This window comes from Camelus dromedarius, chromosome 14, assembly GCF_036321535.1.
Source record: "Camelus dromedarius isolate mCamDro1 chromosome 14, mCamDro1.pat, whole genome shotgun sequence".
Classification (NCBI taxonomy): Eukaryota; Metazoa; Chordata; class Mammalia; order Artiodactyla; family Camelidae; genus Camelus; species Camelus dromedarius.
The window spans coordinates 40,357,392-40,370,154 of record NC_087449.1 but is presented as its reverse complement, the minus strand read 5'-3'; the positions used below and the strand labels follow the sequence as shown (position 1 = coordinate 40,370,154).

Genomic DNA, 12,763 nt, shown 5'->3' with positions numbered 1-12,763 from the left:
TGTCTGGTGCTGTACACAGCAGGCTGCATTCTCACCCCCGTGGTAACCCTGCAGATAGTAGGGTGACAGTCTGCCTGTGGCCGACCTGGGGTTTGAGCTCTGTGTTAGAAAGACATCAAATACCTAGAAACGTCAAAAACATGCTCTTCCTCCCGTCCGCCTGCTGTTGTCTTGTCCTCCCAGGACTTCCCCCTAGGACATCTGTTTCTCTGAACTGTTCCCCATCTCCCTGAGCCTTCCCCCTTTCAGGCCAGAGCAGGGCAGGGCTGAGATTCTTGCACTAGGGCTAGGTGCATCTGGGTCCCCTGTGGCTTGGGGCCTCCTTGAGGAATTTCAGGGGTGAATGTGCAGGGTGCGGTGAGAAATGAGGTGGGAGCCGCAGGAATGTGGGGCTGGGGGATGGGTAAAGTCAGCAAAAAGAAGGTGGAGATGGCTTTCCCAGGGCCCTGGGAAAGCAAGGGCTAGTTTGAATGACAAAGGTTCCCTGGGGAGCGGAAGAAAGCTCTGAGGATGGGAATGTGGGAAGAGGAGGGTCAGAAGGGCGGGGAGGAAGCTGCTTATGGGGCCCCATCTGCAACCGCCCTTTCAAGTCCTGCTAAACCCGTAACAATGAAAGGAACTGACCTGGGACACCACCAGCAAAGGATGATTAACGTAATTTACTGAGAAATACAAAAACTTTCTTGAAAGTGTTAGAAATCGCGAAGTACAAATGAAAAGAAGATTCCGGCTCTTCTTGCGTATAGAATTGGTCAAGATAAAAATAATGAAAACATCAGATGTTGGTAGACTGTGGAAGTCAGTGCCTTTTTCTCTGTCGAGGAGGTAAATTGTGCAGCGTTTCTGACGACCATTGGTACATTTTTTTAATGTCCAAAAGCTTTGAAAAGAGTTATGCTTTGATTTAGCAATTCTCCTTCCAGGATATACCCTAAAATCAAAGATTATTTATCCTGGTCGTCTTCATAACTGGGGAAAATTGGAAATTCCCTAAACGTTCAACAGCAGGAATTGGGTAAATAGATGATGCCGTGTTCAGAGGTGGCAGGCTGGGCAGAAATTAAATCTCACGCTCTTGAAGGCTATTAAAGATATGAGGAAGCACTCAAGACATGCTGGTAAGTGAAAAGGGGAAGTTATAAAACAGCATGACTCCAATTTTATTCAATGTCTGTATAAATATGCACAATATCTACCGTTTATAGCACTGGACTGGGTGCTCTACCCTGTGCTTAGAACCACGCAGTCTCAGTCAAGCATCACAGCAGCCTTGCAAGTGAGATTCCAGTAACTGCAAGGGAAAAAAACAGAAACAGACGAGGGGGTTAACAGTGCAATAAAAGGGCATGTGGTTACCCCTGCCACCCCCCCACACCCAAGAATTCTCCTCCAAAGAGGACATGTGTTTTTAATTTTTCTTCTTTATAGTGTCTAATCCTCTCTAAGTTTTCTCTAATAAAAATATGTAATAATAATAAAAACATGAGAATGTTTAAAAATCACAAAGATCATGAGTTCAAAAAACAAAAAAACCCATAAACTGAGTTGCTTAAAAAGAAAAAAAACCCCTAAAACTTGTTGTTTCACAGTTCTGGAGGCTAGAAGTCTGAAATTAAGGTGTTGGCAGGGTTGAGTCCTTCTCAGGGTTGTAGGAAGGCTCTGTTCCAGGCCTGTTTCTTAGCTCCTGGTAGCCTTTGGTGTTCCTTGTCTAGTTGCTCCTGATGTGTCTTCACATCATCTTCTCTCTGTGAGTGTCTGTCTCTGTGTCCAGATTTCCCCTTTTTATAGGGCACCAGTCATATTGAATTAAGGCCCACACCATTGACTTCATTAAACTTGATTACCTCTGTAAAGACCTTATCTCCAAATAAGGTCACATTCTAAGGTATGGAGGGAGGAACATATGAACATATGAATCTGGGGAGATACACAATTCAACCCATAACACTGTTGAACTGGTGTGTTCCCTTTGAGATGAGTGTGGCAGGAAGGTTGGGGTTGGGGGGAAGCCCTCCATCGAGGGGAAGAGTCTATGTTCCTGGACGTTCAGGGCCCCCCTGTGCTTGTTCCACTGTGTAACCTTGGAAAGGTCATCTAGACTCTTTGGGTTTCACTTTCCTCCTTTGTAGACTGAGCTGGTATTTCTTACCTTGCCGGGTTGTTGTGAATGGAGTGGTAGGTGAACAGTGGCTTCTGTTGGGGCATGGCATCTAGTCTTCCCAGGAAATGTCTTTTTTCTTCCTTCTCAGTGCGAGTAGCTGGTAGAGCACTGGCCCGGGGACAGTCACATAGGGCTTGGTTCAAGTTCCTGTACCACCCCTCACTAGCCGTGTAGTCCCTGTGAGCCTCGGTTTTCTCATTTGTGAGATGGAAAAAACATCTACTCCCCTTGAGCTGTTGTATTTACTGCCTCTGGGACTTGGGAGCCTCACGGCAGGAGATGGATGAAGACTGGTGGGGGTAAGACTGGGAAGCCCAGTGCAGGCCAGGATGTTATGGAAGCAAGGCAAGAGGGAACATCAGCTGGTTGGGTCCAAGTTAGGTGTCAGCTCCTTTAGGAAGTTCTCCTTGAACCCCGCAGCCTGGACTAGACCCCACCTCCACTCCACAGTCCCTACCCTCTGTCATGGCAAATATGAATGAAAACCACAAATCCCAGCGCTGGGGGTGGTGCAGGGATTCATGCACACACGCAGCAGTGATGTGAAACAACACAGTCTTTCTAGAGAACCATCTGGCAATGCCTATTAAAAGCCACGCACTTAAGTATAAACTTGGGCCAAGTAACAGTAGTTTGTGGACTCTATTCCATGTAAATAATGGAAAGGGGGAAAAAAGCTTATTTGTCTAAAGATGTTTTGAGCTGACTCTGTGTCATGGAGAAGAGTGGCAATAACGGAGCAGCGAGGAAGTGAAGTACAAACTATGGTAGATTGGTGCGCACTGGACAACTCAGCACAGTCCCGCAGACAGGAACTGCATGCAGACTGTGTGTCCGTTCCTGAACTCCACCCTGGCAACCTGGGAATTTCTGTCCCCTCTAGTGGGTAGACAGGCAGGGAAACAGTCACTGTATAGCGTGAGAAGTGGGGAAAAGTGCGTGTGGAGGGTTTAACTCCACAGAGAGCTTCTTACAGGAGCAGATAACTGAGCTGGCTTTAGGCAGACGGTGGTGGGAAGGAGAAAGACCTTCCAGGCAGTAGGAATAACCTAGACAAACATGGGGAGCATTTGAGAAATGGCAAATCGTAGGTGTGGCTGGAGGGTGGGAATATGCTCAGGGTTAATGAGGCTGGAGAACCTGGCAGGGGCTCGATCATGAAGGGCTTTGAATGCTAGTCAGTGCTTGACCCAACTGAGAGTTGAAGCCAGCAGAGATCTTTAAACGTGTGGGCAAGAACATCATCTTTATGATTCAGGAAGATCAGGGTATAGCAGCTTGGAGGATGGGCTGGGGAGGCCAAGAGTCAGGGAGATCTGGTGGGAACCTGTTGCAGGGTTCAGGTAAGACAGGGCTCGCAGGCTGGGGGAAGGAGAGAGTGAGCAGGCTCATGAGGTATTTAGAGGGAAGAAGACACAACGCCTGGTGATTGGCAGGATGTTGGGGAGAGGCAGAGTTTGATTTGTGGCTGGTGGTGCCAGCCACCAAGGAGGACACACAAAAGGAGGAGACAGTTTTGCGGGGATCAAGGTGAATCCAGTTTGGGATTTGTAAAGGGTTGGAGGAAGAAGAGGTACTCGGGAAAGGCTCTTGAGGAAAATTCAAAAGGTAGAAAACCAGAAAGAAGCAGCCCAAGGTGGAGAGTGCAAAAAGGGGAGCGTGAGCAACTGTATAAAAGAGTGCCCGCTTCTGGACCTCAGCGAGGTCTCCTCCTGTGTTCAGACGGAGGATGCCCCAGCCCTTCCTGGGCTCCCTGGCCCCTCCCTGGGGGCTCTGTGTGTCCTTTGGTAGTCCCAACTACGTGTGTGTCCTTCAGTAACCCCCAGGCCTTCTGGGCCTCAGTTTCTTTCTCCACCCATGGGGCACCATAATTCCGCCTGCCCTCCAGCAGTAGTCAGAGCTTCAGATGGAAAACTGGAGAAAGTGCTTTGTCAACTGCCTAGCAGATGATCTGTGACTCAGCCCTTTTAAGTCTCCGGCTCTTCCAGAGGCTCTTTGGTTATGTTTTCTCTTGTCTTTGGTGGCTCCTTGGCTTGGCCTTTTCTCTTCCAATGCTATGTCTGTTCCAACTTGTTCTGTGGTCACTGTCAGTCTGTGGCTGACCCATCCCCAGTTTTACTGGGTCATCCCCTTCGCCCTGAGTTTTTTGAAGGTGTCTGCTCTGGGGCCTGCACCTTGCTCCACTGCTCCTCTTCTCTCTTTCCTGTATCTTCAAGGATATCTTTCAAGGTATCTTTCTCTATTATCCTTTCCCCCTCAAGAGAATCCATTTTCTACCATGTTTAAAAATGTGCACAACACTTTCTCTCCTACTTAGTTCCCGTCCAGCTCTCTCTCTCTATTTGCATTTCTTCTTAACCAAATCTCTTGTCAGTAATTATCCACATTTCTTTATCTTCCCTTTGTCTTTTTTGAAATAATCTTTTTTCTCTTCTTTCCCTCCCCATCCCTTAATTCTTTGCAATCTGGCTTCCCCTCCCCTGAAACTCTTTGTTATGATCACTGTAGAAGGCTGAGAGCTGGCCCCTGAGATGATGTGTCCAAGTCCTAAACTTTGGAGTCTGTGAATGTAAACATGAACACAATGACAGGTATCTTTTAAAAATTTTTTTTAATGGAGGCACTGGGGATTGAACCCAGGACCTCATGCATGGTAAGCATGCGCTCTACCACTGAGCTATACCCACCCCGCAAGGACAAGTATCTTTAAAAGAGAAAGTCAGAGAGAGATATGAGACTGAGACCCAGAAAGGAAGGCCATATGAATGCAGAGGCAGAGAGTGAAGTTACATATCCCCAAACCAAGAAACACCGAGGACTGCTGGCAGCCACCAGCAGCAAGGAGTGAGGCAGGAATGGATCCTCTGGCAGAGACTCAGAAACAGCCAACCCTGAAGGCACCTTACACTCAGACTTCTGCCCTCCAGTGCTATGAGACTATACATTGCTGCTGTCTGAAGCCACCCAGTTGTGGTGATTTATAATGGTAGTCCAAGAAACCAATTCAGTAATAATAATAGCAGCCAACATTATGGAGTGCCTGCCCTGTGCCCGACACGGTTCTAAGTGCCTTCCATGTGTTACATCATTTAATTCCCCAACCCGATGAAGCTGATGTGGGTGCTAAAAGCAATGCAAACATTTAACCAGTTAGTGAGGGTTTGCCGTGTCCCTGGCATTTTAAAATTGAACCTTTCACCTGAGTGGTATGTTTTATTATTTTTCTCTTTTATGGATGAGGAGCCTGCAGACCAAGAACTTACGTAATTTGCCCAAGGTTACACAATAAGCATGTAGTGGAGCCAAGATTCCAGTCCTGGTCATTCCTGTGGGTGCCCTTAAACACTTCGTACTTCTCAGGCCGCTGGTGGAGAGGGAGCCAAAAAAGGCTAATGAGTGAACTGACCCAGAGCTGGGTTTGGTACAATTCGAGGATTGGAAGGGGCCAAGGGACTGGCGGGTTTGGGGAAAGACCCAAGGGATTGGTAGGGTAGGTGTGGCTTGGAGGGGCCGAGAGACACAGAAGAGGAGATTGGAGATCTTGATAACCTCATAGAGCAGATGCCTCTGAAGCAAGAGAGTGAGAAGTGTCTGGTCACTCTGGGGACTCTGGAGTTTAAGATCCCAGAGCCTGGGCAGTTCTGGGTGATGATAAGGTCTAGTTGTGGCCGTGGGAGTAAGCCATTGAACAAAAGTGGGCGGTGGGGGGCCAGGGGGGAGGGGCTGGGAGATTGTCAGTAGACTCTACTAGGTCAAGAAACCTAGAGGACAAAGAGCATACCAAGGGGACTGAGGGACTGCTTGAGAGTTCAAAGGGTTGAGCAATCACTCTTTGTGCTTATCATGAGATCAGTGAAACCTGAGCTGGTTCTTGAAAAATAGATAGGAGATGACAGATGTGAAAGCAAGAAGGGCTTCTAGGTAACAGGGACAGAAAGAAGAGAAACACGGGAGGGCGAATGTTTGGGGCATCTAGTTTATAGTTTAAGTTGGCTAAAGTTAAGGGTGCATGAAAGGGTGTGGTGGGACTTGAGCTTTGAAAGCGTCCATATTTGGGTACCCTCCAAAGCTGATGCTGAATCAACAATTTAGGTGTAAGTACTTTGAGAGGATGTCCCCAGAAAGCCTAGGACATGAAGGATTGGGGAAAGAGAGACAGAGAGAAAAACCAGTAAAAGATGAACAAGTTACCCTTTAGGTAACTGGGGCTCAGTCCCACTGGGGACCCTTTGAGAGACTGTGTAGAACACACCTTGTCCAACCGAGGGACGAGGAATCTGGGGTATTTGTCCACCAAATCTGATCAGTCCCACACTCCTGTCCAGGTGGGTGAGCCCGCTCTTGCTGCCACAGAAGGCTTCTGGGCAAAGAAGTGTGGGTGTGCTTGAGGTAGGAACCACCAGTGTGGACAGGAACCCTTCACCAAATCTGTAGGTGACTTTGAGTTTGGGCTAAGGGGATACGGATGGGGTACCAATAGCACCTGTTGTAGAAAGGATAGCTGAGAAGAGTTTGTGGGGGACCCACAGTCCCTTCTAGAGACTCCTGCTTTTTATTTGTTAAGCAATGGGAAGTCATGGGGTTTTTCTGAACTTAGGGGGTGGCTCCTGAAAGCTCCTGCCAGTCCCCACAATGTGCTACAGGGGAGAGGTGGTGAATGAGACATAAGGGATACAGGGTGGAGGCTGTGCAGCAGGGCAGAGGGAAGGGGAAGATGGACAGGAGGAGATGACCTGGTTGCAGAGTTTGAATGGACAGGATTTAGTACCTGATTGGATCAGAGCAGAGCAGGGGAAAGAGAGGTTATCAAGAGGATGCTGTGTCTCAGGTAGGACTTAATAACATCTCTAGGACATGTCTTGTTCAGGAAGCATCAAAAGAGGAACACTACCCCGAACACACCAGAACCTTTCCTGAGCATTATTAGTCAGCTAGGTTTCACCTACATTTGGCGTCCTTAAAAAACTTTGGGCAGGGGGGAGGGTATAGCTCAAGTGGTAGAGTGCATGCTTAGCATGCACAAGGTCTTGGGTTCTATCCCCAGTACCTTCTCTAAAAATAAATAAACCTAATTGCTTCCCATTCAAAAAAATTTATAAAGTCCACTTTTAAAGCACCTTCTATGTGCCGTGTGCTTCGCCTACATTATCACTCTTCTCTCACAGTCAGACTGTGAAAGTAGGTACTGTTATTATCCCATTTTATAAATGGGGGAAACAAGGTCTTAGGCTGAACCACAGACATGCACAGTGTCACACAGCTAATAAGCAGAGATCAGATCTTTTTGACAAAGCCCTGTATCTACACTCTATCCACCTGCACATGGCACATGGCCTCCAGGAAATGAGTAAAACGCCAGCGGGAGTCCTGGGTAAATGCTCAGCACTTTAAGCTTCTAGATCACATTGGCTCACGAGTATGCCAAGTCCTTGAGAGAACTTTGAGAGTCTGAGACAGTCAGCCTCCCCATTTGACAGATGAGAGGACCAAGGTCCAGAGACATGAAGTGGCTTATCCGAAGTCACATAGCTGGCCCCTGCCTCTTGACCCAAATGCATTCTCTGACCTTTCCTGTCCTGTATGCATGTCAGCAGGGAGGTCAGAGAAGGGAAGGAAAGTCAATGAAGTCTGACCAAGGACGGTGACCAGGAGAAGGAGAGGAGGAGATGATGGAAACTCACCTGAATCCAGGCATTATGACACTATGGCTTCTCTCTAGCTTTTGCTCAGCTTTCTTCTGCATTGGCTTCATTTTTAGAAAGGCTTTCCCTGTGCTTAGCAACCAAGCATGAAAAGAGCATTTCTTCCCGAACACAGCCAGCAAGGGATCCAAGATAGATTTTCAGTGGCTCAGTTTGGGGATGTGCCCATCTCTGGACCAATCATGTGGTCAGGGCATTGAACCTGCTAACTAACTGGTCACACTTAAGTTATGCACCCAGCCCTGAAGCCAAGGTTATGTACTCAGCCCACCCAAACCTGAAGGGAAGTCAGATGCCAGACACTGGGCGGAAAGAAACAACAGATATTTTCTATACTAGGTACCCTCCTCCCCCACCATTTTCCAGATAAAGAAGCCGAGCTTCAGCAAACAGAAATGTGTTGCCAAAGGTTATACTAGTATCTGGTATGGAAGAACGTGAACCCAGGTGTCCTTCTCTGTAGCCTGTGCGCCTCCAGGGCAGCAGACAGGGTCTTTCTCATTCTTAGGTCTCCCCTCTAGCCTCCTCCAGATCTTAGCCTGTAACAGGTTCTCTGTTCCAGTGCTACTCAAAGTGTGGTCCATGGACTGTGCTGGTCTGCAAACTCTTTTTGTTACCAGTCCATTGTGAGTTAAGTACCAATGTTCTGAGTAAGCATTTAGAAACATTTTGCAGCAATTTGCTTTTGTGTGTGTGTGTTTTAAATTGAAGTATAGTTGATTTACAATGTTGTGTTAGTTTCTGGTGTACAGTATAGTGATTCAGTTATACATATATATTAATTCTTTTCCACTATAGGTTATTACAAACTATTGAATATAGTTTCCTGAGAGGGAGACCTTGTTTTCTGTCTTGACACTGCTTTGACCTCCAAGTGTGGTAATACAAAAAGATCTGAGATATGTTGTAAGTAATTTGAGAAGCATTGGTCTGTTTGGTTCCCTCTTGAATTAAGGCATGAGCAAAGGAAACCATGGTGGCACTCGTGGGTCCTCCGTGGACAGAGACCCCGGTGGGTGGAATGTTCATCCCACCACTCACATGATGGTTTTGTCACTCTGCGGGCAAGGGCAGACTTCCTAGGAGCCCCACCCTAAGCACAAGCTGCTGCAGCTGACTCCCGCCTACAAGAGGGCGGGCAGGGAGACTCAGGCTCCAGCAGCTCCAGTGCCCGGGGGCTCTTGGTTGTCCTCCAGCTGGAAACTGGCTGATTCTGTCCACAGTCTGTGGGCACCTAGCACTGTCAGCGAGGGCTCCACCCACCTTGTGCTTCCACACAGTGCCCTGGAGGGAGGCTGATGACTGACACAGGCTGTCCTTGAAAAGCTACCTGAGACTGCAGTTAATTTTTCAGTGGAGGTGGGAGGTCAGTTCCAGGATTATGCTGCCACCTCCCATCTTGATTGACACTGGCTTCCTTGAGTGGGCACTAGGGATATGGCTTGGCTCCTACCCTTGCTTCCTGCCTTGGTTGGAGACTCTTTGATGCTGGGGCCTTGGGTCAACAGAGCAGTTCTAGGCATGTGTATTTTTCAAAGCCCAGATGACTCAAGTTGGCAAGTGTGAACTAAAGAAGAGGCCCAGAAGCCAGCTGAGTCTTCAGTGGGCGGTTGAAGGATATCCCCTCTGGCTGTGCTTTCACTTACCTGTTCTGTCGTGTCTGGTGTGGCAAAAAGGGCCCTGATACCCTGGGTTACAAGCCCAGGTTTGCTATTTTGCTGAGTAACTGGGGCTCTGCACATAACCTTTCTGTACCTCAATTACTGCCTTTGGAAAAGGATAGAACACCCACTGCATGTACTGATTCTGAAGATGAGCTGAGATCGGGCTGCAGAGCACCTGGTATGCACAGGCGAGTGTGGGATGAGACATGAGAGTGTTTCCTCACCTCCCAGGCAGCTGGGGAAACTGACGAGAACTCTGGCTTAGAGTCAGACCAACTTGGTTCCTGCTCAGGCTCAGTCACTTCCCACTGTGGGACCACGGCTCAGTTTCTTAGCTTCTTTGAGCCTCGATGACCTCATCTATAAAGAGCAAAATACCCACTTGCAAGACTGTTGTGAGGCTTAAAGAAATGTACAGAAGAGTGTGGCATGCAGTAGATACTCACTCTACGCTCATTAATTTAACACCTATTTATGCTGAAGACTAGGTCTGCCAGGTCAAGCATTGAGGAAACCATGGTGAGCAGAGACAGACCCACTCCCCTTGCCTAGGAACTTAGTAAGGGAAATCATATTGTAAGGGAAACAGATAGCCATACAGTTAATCAAGTACATGGCACATACTACACAGAGATGTACAGAGTGCTAAGTGAAGATGTGACAAGATCATTCAACCATTTTGGGGAAGTCAAGGAGGGCTTCTCTGAGCAAATGATGCTTGAGCCAAGGTCAGAAGCATGATCAGGAAGAGCATTCTGGTCAAGAAACAACATGTGCAAAACCCTGTGATAGGGGAATCCCAGTAAATTAAAGGAACTAAAAAGAGGCCAGCGTGGTGAGAGCTCAGGGACTGAGTGAGTATGGGGTAAGGTGGGGCTGGAGACAAGAGGGAAGGCCAGACCTTGCAGGCCTTGTAGATCGTGTTGGTGGTTTTAGTCTTTGTCTATATCATCCTTGCTCTCCAAAAAGATACCTCAGGCTGCAGCTAGGAGGTGAATTGTGTTCACCAACATAGATTCGGTTGGGAGACCCTGCAATGACGCAGGACTCATGAAGGGGTTTGGGGCTAAGGTGGTGATGATAAAGATGGAGAGGAGGGGACAGAGATAATTGAAGATATGAAATGGGTGGTACTTGGTGCATCATTGCTCATGTGTACCAAGAATACACCTAGACTCTTGGCTCCCACTAGCACTTGAATATTGCTACCAGAAGAGGAGCCAGTTTTGGAGGGGAGGGGAGAAGCCCATGAGTCCGGTTTTGGATGAGTTGTATTTGAGGTATTTCTGAGATGTCTAAGGAACAGTTACCATTTTTCATTGGATATGGTGAGATGCGGCTCACTAATACCTTTATCAAGAGCATTTTCAGGGAGTGATAGAGCAGGAAGGTTGTAAAGGACACAAAGAGACTAGGGGTGGTGGTGATGGTGATGGTGATGGAGATGTTCATTATCTTCATTCTAGTAGTGGTTACATGGGTGTAGATATATGGTGAAATTTATCAAATTGTATACTTTCTACATGTGCAGTTTATTGTACATCAGTTGTACCTCACTAAAGCTGTCAGAAAAGATGGGTGGAGCTGAGGTTGTGGAGACAGAGTGCAGATAGCTCCTTCGAGGAGATCAGCAGTGGAGGTAAGAAAGGCAGAGGGTGGTTGCCGGAGAAGAAGTGAGATTGAGGGAGCTGGCTTTTGTTTTTGTTTAACAAGGTGATTTGACTGTGTTTAAAGGCTAACAGGAAAGGTGTGATGGAGAAGTAGAGTTAGAAAATCCAGGAAAAAGAAAGCATAATAAAAAATACAAGGTTTCCAAGAAAGGTGGAAGGCAGGGCACCAAAATCCAGGTGGAGAACTGGCCTTTGATAAGAATATCGGCTCCTGTGTTGATATAGAAGGGGAAGGGAAGAGCGTGGGTGGAGGGTTGCATGTGTGTCTGTGTGTGTGTGTAGATAAGGGATAGTGTTTTCTATCTCTGTCAAGTAGAAGGGTGGAGTTACCACTGAGAATGAAGAAGCAGGTTTGAGGAGGATGGTGAAGGTGTGAAGTGGCCATTGGTGGGTGGCTTGTTATGGGCAGTGCCCAAGGTCCATTTGAGGTGAGTGTTCTGGAGTTATGGGGAAGCCCTCTGCCCTGTGGTGTGCAGTTCTCAGCAGTGTTTGGTGCTGGACATAGGAAACCATAGGAGGCAAATAGGGGAAGGTTTGCTCAACCAGTGAGATCTAAAGATAGAGGAGCAAGAGAATTCATGGCATTTGCAAGACTGTTATTGAAATGTTAGACCTCAACTCTGAGCTGTAATAAAGGACATGAATCACACCTGTTAGAATGTCCATCACCAAATAAATGAGATAACAAGTGCTGGCGAGGAAGTGGAGAAAAGGGACCTCTTGTTTACTGTTGATGGGAATGTAAGTTGGTGCAGCCACTATGAAAAATAATCTGGAGGTTCCTCAAAAAATTAAAAATAGAACTACCATATGATTCAGCAATCCCACTTCTGGGTATATATCTGAAGGAAATGGAAACAGCATCTCAAAGAGATATCTGCACTCCCATGTTCACTGCAGTACCCTTCACAATAACCAAGATATGGAAACAACTTAAGTGTCCATCAATGGATGAATGGAAAAAGAAGATGGAATAAATGGAATATTATTCAGCTGTGAAAAAGGGACCTCCTGCCATTTGTGACAACATGGATGGTCCTTGAGGGTATTATACTAAATGAAGTAAGTCAGAGAAAGACACATGCTGCAGATATCCCTTATATGTGGAATCTAAACATGGAATAAAACAAAACAAAATAGTCGAGCTCATAGAAACAGTAGAAAAGTGGTTGCCACTTGGGCAGGCAGTGGGGAGAAGAAAGACAAGAGGAAGAACAGGGGTGATGGGCTGGAAGAAAGTAGAGGACCAGTGGCTGGAGATGCCAGTGTGATGAAGAACAATTGGAGGGGACCTGTGCAGTACATGTGGTGCAAGAGTGCAGGCTGTGGTCAGATGGTGGGATGTTTGAGTTGTGACTTTGGAGCTGAAGCCATTATGACTGTGTTGTGGGAAATGGTGAATGACTGAGCAGGTTACTCAGTGAACGTATGTATATGGTCACCTGAGCCATTTTCTTTTTCCGGTTAACCCAACAGCCTGTGTTTTGTTGTTGTTGTTGTTGTTGTTGTTGTTGTTGTTGTTTTTTATCCTTTGGTTCATAATAACCTGGCCCAAAACTCCTCAAG

The 12,763-nt window shown here is 47.1% G+C and overlaps 2 long non-coding RNA genes and 1 other non-coding gene across 3 annotated transcripts in view; 1 reads left to right on the top strand and 2 right to left on the bottom strand.

Annotated features, from left to right (window-relative positions):
- The window catches only part of LOC116156848 (uncharacterized), a 96,640-nt gene that overhangs the window by 38,000 nt on the left and 45,877 nt on the right, over nt 1-12,763 (top strand). The gene's annotated exons all lie outside the window — the stretch shown is intronic.
- LOC135322832 (uncharacterized) lies at nt 700-7,969 on the bottom strand. Its single transcript, XR_010383735.1, has 3 exons — nt 7,843-7,969; nt 5,425-5,525; nt 700-1,291 (listed from the first exon to the last, which is right to left on the bottom strand). It is a non-coding gene; the product is annotated as an uncharacterized LOC135322832 (long non-coding RNA).
- Nucleotides 4,777-4,849, bottom strand: TRNAG-ACC (transfer RNA glycine (anticodon ACC)). The gene has a single exon. It is a non-coding gene; the product is annotated as a tRNA-Gly (tRNA).